The sequence below is a fragment of the Choloepus didactylus genome, chromosome 3 (genome assembly GCF_015220235.1).
Source record: "Choloepus didactylus isolate mChoDid1 chromosome 3, mChoDid1.pri, whole genome shotgun sequence".
In the NCBI taxonomy this organism is placed as follows: domain Eukaryota; kingdom Metazoa; phylum Chordata; class Mammalia; order Pilosa; family Megalonychidae; genus Choloepus; species Choloepus didactylus.
The window spans coordinates 145,116,793-145,127,724 of NC_051309.1; the positions used below are offsets into that span (position 1 = coordinate 145,116,793).

Genomic DNA, 10,932 nt, shown 5'->3' on the forward strand with positions numbered 1-10,932 from the left:
CAGAGAAGCTGAGAGAGACATTTTGGAGAGAAGCTAAGATATGTAATACAGAGTTTGTCCCCAGGAGGAGCTAAGAGCTGACACAGACTCAGATGCTTGGAGGCACAGGGAGACACAGACAGAAAGGCATTTGGAGATGCTGAGCTAAGACATGAAGCCCAGAGTTTGCCCTGGAGAAACTAAGAGAGGACCCCCAGATGCTCAGAGGGAAATGCCCTGGGAGAACAAGCAAGGATGCACATGAACTGAGAGAGAGAATCTAAGACAAAAGCCCAAAGATATTTTGGAGAAAGACATTTTGAAACCAGAACCCGGGAGCAAAGGACTAGCATGTGCCTTCCCAGCTGGATGTGTTCTGGACGCCATTGACCTGTTCTTCAGTAAAGATATCATCTTATTGATGCCTTAGTTTGGACACTTTTATGGACATAGAACTGTAAATTTGTAACCTAATAAATTCCCTTTATAAAAGCCAATCCATTTCTGGTATTTTGCATAATGGACAAGAACAGAAGGGCTATGAGCTGGGAGGCAGGTCACCTGATTTAATTCTAGTGTTGCCACTGGCTGTGATACCTCATGTTTGTGTCTTAAGATCTCTAGGCTGCTGCTTCTGCTTATACCTGAGTTCTCTCTTTCTCTCTCTCTTTTTATTAGAGCAGTTGTAGGTTCACAGAAAAATCATGCAGAAAATACAGAGTTCCCATACACATCCCCCATACACTGTTTTCCTTGTTATTAACACTTTGCATTAATGTGGTAATTTTGTTACAATTGATGAAATATTATTATACTATTAACAATAGTCCACAGTTTATATTAGGATTCACTCTTTGTTTTGTATAGTTCCATGTTTTTGTTTTGTTTTGTTTTGTTTTCTATTCTGGTAACACATATCCAACCTACAGTTTCCCATTTTATCTACTTTCAGATAAACAATTTGCTGGAGTTAATTACATTCATACTGTGGTGCCACTATTACCACCATCCTTTACTACAACTTTCCTGTCACCCCACACAGCAAAAAATAAATAAATAAACAAACAAATAAATAAATAAAATAAAATAATGTAACTTGACAATATTGATTTCAATAAATATTGAGGTTATTCTACAACTTTTTCATGAGGAAAAGAGAGAAATTTATATATGCTTAGGATATAATTATTTAATAGCTCATGTTGCTGAAAATCAATAGTGAAAAACTAAAATAGAAAAAAAAATTAAAACATCGAAATAGCTATGTAAATATATAGAAGTTGGATGTTAAATATGAGAAGAAATCTTTTTTTGAAAGAGACCTTACATTCTGCCCTCAAGCCCACCAGGAACCAGAGCTCTATCTGCCCTCCAGGAACTGAACTATGAACTCCCTCTCCACAAGCACCTCAGCCAAGTTGTCTTCTCCCTGGGGTTGCTCCTGGTGATGGCTACTGCTTTCCCCACCCCAGCCCAGCTGGGAGAATATTCCAAAGATGATGCCACCCCAAAGACACCACTATTCACCTCTCCACACAAAGCGGAATAACTCATTAAGTACATTCTCGGCAAAATCTCTGAACTGAAAAAGGAGATCTGTGACAAATACGGCAAGTGTAGGAAAACACCCGAGGCACTGGCAGAAAACAACCTGAACCTTCCAACCATGTCAGGAAAAGATGGATGCTTCGAACTTGGCTTCAATCAGGAAACTTGCCTGATGAGAATCACCACTGGTCTTCTGGAGTTTCAGAACTCCCTGGAGTACCTGAAGAATTTTGAGGGTTATAAGGAAAAGGTTGATGTTGTGCAGATGGCCATCAAAGCCCTAATCGAAATCCTGAAGTAAAAGATAAAGAATTCAGATGAAGTAACCACCGCTGACCCAACCGCAAATGCCACCCTGCTGACTAAGCAGCCACAGACCGACTGGGTGAAGAACACAGCAGCTCACCTCATCCTGCAAAGCCTTGAGAAATTCATCGAGTCCAGCCTGAGGGCTCTTCGGAATTAAGTAGCCTGAGCATCTAAAGATCAGTGTAATTCGGGAGCATACCTTCCTCTGGTCAGAAACCTGTCCATTGGGCAGATAACTTATGTTTTTCTCTATGAAGAACTAAAAGTATGAGCGTTAGGACACTATTTTAACTATTTTTAATTTATTGATATTTGCGTGAAGTTGAGCTAATTTATATAAGGGATAGATATTTACATTTTTTTTGAAGTGCCACTTGAAATATTTTATGTATTACTTTTGAAATATTAACATAAAATGGCTATGCAGTTCGAATATCATTGTTTCAGAGCCAAATCATTTCATGGAATGTGTAGGCTTAACTCAAATAAATCCCTAACTTATACATATTTTAAAAGAAATATTTATATTGTATTTATATAATGTTTAAATTGTTTTTATACCAATAAAATCAACTTTTTACAAAAAAAAAAAAAAAGAGAGAGAGAGAGACCTTAAGTGGTGGAATGCTGTTTTTCTTTTGGAAACCTATAGTACTATTTTAATTTTGAATTACAAACTGAATAAATTGAAAGTTTCACAATTTCAATTAAGTAAAATCTAAGTCTCATTTTCACCCCATTCTCCAGTTCTGCAGTCCTTCTCTCCAGAAGCAACTGTTACTAACATTTTATTTCCTTTGACTTTTAAGACATTTTTTATGTGTACCCATTTTTATATATACATATTTTAAAGCAAACCATAGCACATATGTATAGTCTTCTGCAACTTGCTTTTTTCACAACTTGGAGTCTTCTGTAAATACTCATAGCTCTGACTCATTCTTTAAAGCAACTGCAAAGCTTACTGTGATATGAACATATGTGCATTTTTAATTTAAATTGTCTTATATTGTTTCCAATCGTAGCTAATACAAGCAATTCTTTAATGATTACACTTGCACTTTTGTTTTTCTGAATATGTGTGATTATATATTTGGGGAATTTCCTAGAATATGTGTTGCTGTATAAAATAGTGTGTTTATTTTAAAATTTGATAAACATTTCAGTTGTCATCCATGGTTGCAAAAAATTTACATTTCCATCAAAATGTATAAAACTATACTCTTACCAACACCGATAAATCATTATGACACATTTTGATTTTTACCAGTCTGATAGGTGACAAACAGTATCCTGTGTTTGCCTTTGTTATTTGCTCCATAAATAAATTCCTGCTTTTTTCTAACCAAATCCTGCATATCCATATCTAGAACCCATTAAAATTTATCTTTAACTAGCTAAGCTTCCCTTTAATAATCCTATCCTATCTCAGCATCTGTTCTGCTTGTCTAATGTTCAGTGTTAGTTCCTGGGGTATTTTCTTGATCACCCACCATTCAGAACCTTTATACCAGGACACGCCTAACTTTGTCAATGAGAAAATTATATGTTAACACTGCTTTTATTTTGCTCAATAACCAATATTTGTTTTCATCTTGAAAATAAGCCGATTATTCAGCAATCTGAAAATATTTAAAATCTCAAGGCTGAACTTAAAGAAAACTTCAAATGAAGTAAAATTTTCTCATTAACTCCAGCTTGATTTACATGTGTCCTTTCTCTGTGGTGCTACTCTCTCCTTATATTGCTCCCTAATAGTCACTGTGTTGAATAATTTTTCATTCCACTAGTTTTTAAAACCTGCTCATAGACAAGAATATGATAAAGTTGTCTACCCTGAGACAGACATGGTGAAGTGACCTCAGTTAGCAATCAATAAGAAGTCGATTTAAGACATTTTTGAACTAGTTTTTGAAGATCAGCAACTAATTTCTTCCTTCTCTGAGATATGTCACTTGGTCAGTATCTGTTTCATAAATGTACATTATTACTGAGGATGGATTATGGTGCAGAAACCATACTATACAGTCCCAAAATAATACTAAAACCTCAGTTACAAAGGAATTCTGTATTTTACCTGTTGTTCTCTAATGTGCCTACTTATATATTTGCCCTTGGTCAGAGAATCAAACCATGCCACCTTCTTTGACTCTTTAGTTTTCACTTAATAAACACTTCTATGATATTGATTTTCTAATATTTTTAAGGTGCTGCCATTTTAACGAGGACAGAAACTAACAAGAATCTGCAAGTGTTACTAAGTGAAAGGATATGACTAGACGTAACCACTTTGAAATAAAAAGATGTGCTGCTCTGAAACTACTTGTACAAGTTTCTTTTCTCACAGTACAAAGGAGAGCCCAACTCCATGGTACAGGCAAAACAATTAATTGATTCAAAATAAGCAACACATAGCTCCTTCCGCTGAAATGGAAGTCTGCATCACAAGAGAAAACCAGACAGACGCCACCTTTCTTTGATCCAAATGACTCTGGAAGTAGACAGATATAAGAAGACACCTTTTACAGCATCATGCCAGGGAGGTTAACTACTTTTTATGCTTCAAAGTCACTCTCACTGTCTAGAGAACATCATGCCTCAATTGGAAAAGGCACATCTTTTTGTTGTTTAGCTGTTGTCATCTGATTAATAGACGAAGTCAAGCTACTTATTTTTATTGTTGCTTTTAACCATTTATGGTTTATCATTCTACAGTATACATTGAAAGAGAAACAGCTATATCTATTTGGGTCATATATAATGAAACTCAGAATAAAAATTACTACAATTTATCATATAATGCACATGCATTCAATGTACTAACTATAAGTAGAATTAGAAAATGTTTACATGCTTCTTTATTCTCTTTTATCGAGATGTAGATTACTAGTCTTTTAATTTGGATTATGTTGCCCTCAAAGAAGAAATGAAATATTTTTTATTTGTTTCTGTAAATATGTTCCTTATTAATGTGCCTGAAATTTGGATGTGTCTTTTGCTTCAGCAGCACTCTCTACATTCCAATTTTTCATCCCTTTCACTCCAAGATATCAAACCCTTTTCTTTAGATTTAGTGGAACAGGGAGCTGGAAGGTAAGTATTGGAAGCTGCAGACACTATTGGAAGAGCCCAAAAGATATGTTTTGCATCATTATATGCACATCCCAGAAATCTCAGACATTTGTAATCATTCCATGCTAATTTTCTTAATGCCAGTTTTAAGAAGCCAGCCAAGATCCTACTGGTGTATTAACATAGTCAGTATCAACAAAGATTAAAGAAAAAAATGATGTTTTGGATGGTTACTTCACAAGAGAATGTGTTTAATCCTTAGATACCCACTGATGGAGATTCCAAGGCAATCAGTAGGTCCTGGAAACACTTATAAAGGTAATTGACTTTTCTATTGCTGTATAAAATTACCAAAAATTTAGAAGCTTTAAACAGCACCCATTTATTAGCTCATGGTTGAGTAGGTTGAGAAAAGTTCTCCTTTTAAAGACTCACAGGGACTAAGTGAAGGAGTTGGTAAGTCTGCTCTCTTATGTACAGACTCTGAGGAAGAATATTCTTTCAAGCTCATTCAGGTTGTTGGAGAAATTCATTTCCTTGTGATTGTAGGAACTGGGACCCTATTTCTTTGCTATTTGTCAGGTGGGTGCTGATTGCAGTTCCTAGACGTTGTCCATGTGAGTGGCCCCTTCTATCTTCAAAACCACGGACAGCATATCAAAAGCTTCAAAGCTCAGGCTTCCAATCTCTGACTTCCTCTTTTTCTCTCTTCTGTGATACCAAAAAATATTACAATGTACTCAATTCCTCCTTTTATGTCTCAAAAAATTCTAGAAATGGAGTCGCTTTTATATTAAATCGTAGAGTAAATGCACTTCAATCAATCTCTGTTTTGATAATTAAAGTATGAGAATTTTCACTACCCACTTGTTATATTGTATGGGCAGTAATGTTCCTCCTAAAGTATCTTGAAAGGCCAAATGATCCCTAGAAAATTTCAAGAGACTCTTGAGTTTCTGTGGTTGTTGCCAACAAATGCCTTACAACATTCTAGGTGAATCTCATTTCTGACTTCTACAAAGATCTGGCTATTTTATCTTCACAGTGATTTAAGGCATAGAAATAAGAGGGTAAATGGTTTTTACATGAACCCCCTATCTACAAATACATTGACCTGTGGGATAAGTGTGCAGATATTTGCATTGTTATCAAGCATTGAGTTACAGAGATTAAAATTTTGAGGGCCATTGTTCGAAATGATTTGGAAACTGTTGATTTTTTTTCCCCAAAGGCAATATCTCTACGATTTTTTTTTATTATTAAATTCAGTTTTATTGAAATACATTCACACACCATACAATCATCCATGGTGTACAATCCACTGTCCACAGTATGATAACGTAGTTATGCGTCCATCACCACAATCTATCTCTGAACATTTTCCTTACATCAGAAAGAACCAGAACAAGAATACAAAATAAAAGTGAAAAAAGAACACCTAAATCATCCCCTCCATCCCACCCCATTTGTCCTTTAGTTTTTATCCCCATTTTTCTACTCATCCATACACTAGATAAAGGGGAAGCAATCCACAAGGTCTTCACAATCACACTGTCACCCCTTGTAATCTACATTATTATATAATTGTCTTCAGGAGTCCAGACTGCTGGGTTGGAGGTTGGTAGTTTCAGGTATTTACTTCTAGCTATTCCAATACATTAAAACCTAAGACGTGCTATCTATATAGTACATAAGAATGTCAACCAGAGTGAACTCTTGACTCCATTTGAAATCTTTCAGGCAGTGAAATTATTTCGTCTCATTTTGCATCCCCCTTTTGGTCAAGAAGTTACTCTCAGTCCCTTGATGCCGGGTCTACATTCATCTCCAGGAGTCATACTCTGCATTGCCAGGGAGATTTACACCCCTGGGAGTTGGGTCCCACGTAGCGGGGAGGGCAGCAAGTTCACCTGTCGAGATGGCTCAGTTAGAGAGAGGGCCACATCTGAGCAGCAAAGAGGTACTCAGGGGGAGACTCTTAGGCACAATTATATGCAAGTTTAGCCTCTCCTTTGCAGTAACGAACTTCATAAGGGCAAGTCCCATGATCGAAGGCTCAGCACATCAAACCGCCAGTCCCAATGTTTGTGACATCAACATCAGTCTAGGTGAGGATGTCCATCACATCCGCACCTTCCCCCAGATCCTCGGGGCTGGGGAAGGGGAGCGGGTAAATATATTTTTTATTGTCTGCCCAAATTACTCTGGGATATGTCACTATTTCACTCCAGCCTATACTAACTTACCGTATCTCACTTCCTATTCAAAGTTCCATGCAGTTGTGGTGTTTGAACAAATCGACTGTAGAGTTGTACTGTTTAGAAAATTTAGATCCTGTACCAAATGGATATCTATTCCCTTGGTCTCATATGAAAGTTGAAGTTTTAAAACACAATCAGTTTCAACCTTTACCCTTTGGCCTGGCTTGCCCTGGTCTTAACCAGACCTGCTTCATTCATATCACTAATTGAAGTCTGGGCTGTTTTTCAGCTTTTATTTATTTATTTATTTATTTTTGACAGTGGCTGTATGCACTAATACTGACATTCATATCTGCCGAGCTCTAGCTCTGAGTTTCAGGTGTCTCAGAGATATGCGTTGTTCCAGGGACCAATCAGGTTATACACTAGGGGATCAGCATCTCAAATTTTAGAGATAGGCCTTACAATTCGGGGATAGAGTTAACTGCTGTAAGAGCTTACAATCTAGGGACTATTACAATTATTGTGTCCACGTTAGGCTATGTTCTAAGATTCAATTCTGAGTTTACACATTATAGTTAGTCCATATTGGTGAGGCATCATCCCTCTCACCATGTTTTCTCCAACACTTTTACTCCTATATATATATTTTCCTACAATTTTATAGTTATATTCACATACCATACATTTATCCACAGTGTACAATCAGTTGTTCATGGTGTCATCATAAAATTGTATATTTATCACCACAATCAGCACTTGAACATATTGATTACTACAAGAAAAATTGTTTTTTATTTTTAGCAATAAGAAAAAAATGATAAAAAGAAAAATAACATGTCATACAATACAATATACTAGTAAGGACAACAAATAACACCACTACCAAGAATCCCATATTCCTCCCTTATATCCCCCTCTCATATACATTTAGCATTGGCATATTGCCTTTGTTACATTTAATGGAGGTATATTACAATGTTACTGTTGACCATAGGCTCCAATTTGCTTTGATTATGTTTTTTCCTGAATACCATCCCTTTTCCAACTCTCTACATGGTTGACATTCATTTGCTTTCCCACATGCAAAAACATTTTTATATTTGTATATTTAGTAACAGTCATTGGCCACTCCAGTCTTTGCTAAGTTATACTGTCCCAGTCTTTATCATCTATCTTTACCTCTGGTGTCATGCATTCTTCTATCCCACCTCTTTCAGCTTTACTCACAGACATCTTTGTTCAGTGTACTTACAATACCGTGCTACCATCACACAGTATTACGCTATCTATTTCTGGATCTATGCAATCAATCCTAAACATTCTGTAGTCCTTCAGCATCAAATGGCTGGCCTCTGCCCTCTTTCTATCTCTTGGTCACCTGTGTTGTCAGCTTTTAACTCTCAAAGTTTGTTCATTAATGTCTGTTCATATTAGTGAGACCATATAGAATCTGTGCTTTTGTTTCTGGCTAACTTCACTCAGCATAATGTCCTCAAGGTTCATCCACATTATTACATGATCCATGTCTTTGTTCTGTCTTACAGCTGCATAATATTCCGTCATCTGTATATACCACAGTTTGTTTATCCACTCATCCTTTGATGGACATTTGGGCTGTTTCCATCTCTTGGCAATTGTGAATAATGCTGCAATAAACATTGGTTTACAAATGTCTGTTTGTGTCTTAAGTTTCAGTTCCTCTGAGTATATACCCAGCAATGGAATAGCTGGGTCATATGGCAAATCTATATTTAACTTCCTGAGGAACCTCCACACTGTCTTCCAGAGTGGTTGCACCATTCTACACTCCCACCAACAATGAATAAGTGTGCCTCTTTCTCCACATCCTCTCCAGCACTTGTCATTTTCTGTTTTTTTGGATATTGGCCATTCTGGTAGGTGTGAGATGATATCTCATTGTGGTTTTGATTTGCATTTCCTTAATAGCCAGTGAAGTTGAGCATTTTTTCATATGTTTTTGAGCCATTTGTATTTCCTCTTCAGAAAAATGTCTGTTCATGTCTTTTGCCCACTTTTTCATTGGATTGTTTATCTTTCTGTTATAGAGATGCAGAATTCCTTTATATATTCGGGATATTAAACCCTTATCTGATATGTGGTTTCCAAATATCATCTCCCATTGTGTAGGTTGCCTTTTTACTTTTCTGACAAAGTTCTTTGATGTACAAAAGTGTTTAATTTTGAGGAGATCCCATTTGTCTATTTGTTCTTTGGTTGCTCACACTTTGGGTGTGAGGTCTAAGAAACCACCTCCTATCACAAAATCTTTAAGATATTGCCCTACATTTTCTTCTAAGACTTTTATGGTCTTGGTGCTAATGTTTAGGTCTTTGATCCACTTTGAGTTAATTTTGGTATAAGGTGTGAGATGGACATCCTCTTTCATTATTTTGGAAATGGATATCCTGTTCTCCAAACACTATTTATTGAACAGGCTGCTCTTTCCCAGTTGCTTCAGCTTCACAGCCTTATCAAAGATCAGTTGTCCATAGATGCGAGGGTCTACTTCTGAACACTCAATTCAATTCCATTGATCAGTATATCTGTCCTTATACCAGTACCATGCTGTTTTGAGCACTGTAGCTTTGTAATATGCTTCAAAGTCAGGTAGTGTGAGACCTCCAAATTCATTCCTCTTTCTCAAGATAGTTTTGGCTATTCAGGGCACTTTACCCTTCAAAATAAATTTAGTTATTGGCTTTTCTATTTCTGTAAAGTAAGTTGTTGGGATTTGAATTGGTATTGCATTGAATCTGTAAATCAGTTTAGGTAAAATTGCCATCTTAACTATATTTAGTCTTCCAATCCATGAACATGGTATATTCTTCCATTTTTTTAGGTCTTGTACAATTTCTTTTAGCAGTGTCTTATAGTTTTCTATGTAAAGGTCTTTTGTGTCCTTGGTTAAGTTTATTCCTAAATCCTTGATTCTTTTGGTTGCTATTGTAAATGGGATTTTTTTCTTGATTTCCCCTCTTGTTGCACATCACTTGTGTATAGGAATACTACAGATTTTTGCATGTTGATCTTGTAGCCTGCTATTTTGCTGTATTCATTGACTAGTTCTAGCAGCTTTGCTGTAGATTTTTCTGGATTTTCTACATATAGAATCATGTCATCTGCAAATAGTGAAAGTTTTACTTCTTCCTCTCCAATTTGGATGCCTTTTATTTCTTTTTCTTGCCTAATTGCTCTAGCTAGAACTTCCAGCAAAATGTTGAATAACAATGGTGATAGTGGGCATCCCTGTCTTGTTCCTGATCCTAGAGGAAAAGCTTTCAGTCTCTCCCCATTGAGTGTAATGTTAGCTGTGGGTTTTCCATATATTGCCTTTATCATATTGAAAAAGTTCCCTTCTATTCCTATCCTTTGAAGTGTTTTCATCAGGAAAGGATGATGAATTTTGTCAAATGCCGTTTCTGCATCAACCAAGATGATCATGTGGTTCTTCTGCTTTGATTTATTGATGTGGTGTATTACATTAATTGATTTTCTTGTGTTGAACCAGCCTTGCATACCTGGAATAAATCCCACCTGGTCGTGGTGTATAATTCTTTTAATGTGCTGCTGGATTCGATTTGTGAGTATTTTGTTGAGGATTTTTGCATCTATATTCATTAAATAAATTGGTCTATAATTTTCTTTTTTTGTAGTATCTTTGTCTGGTTTTGGTATTAGGGTGATGTTGGCTTCATAGAATTAGGTAGCTTTCCCTCTTCTTCAATTTTTTTGAAGAGTTTGAGCAGGATTGGTCCTAATTTATTCTTGAATCCTTGGTAGAATTCACATGTTAAGCTAT

The 10,932-nt window shown here is 36.2% G+C and overlaps 1 pseudogene; it reads left to right on the top strand.

The window, feature by feature from the left end:
- Positions 1 to 1,364: 1,364 nt before the first annotated feature.
- On the top strand, positions 1,365 to 1,993 carry LOC119530469 (annotated as a pseudogene).
- The last annotated feature ends 8,939 nt before the right edge of the window (positions 1,994 to 10,932 follow it).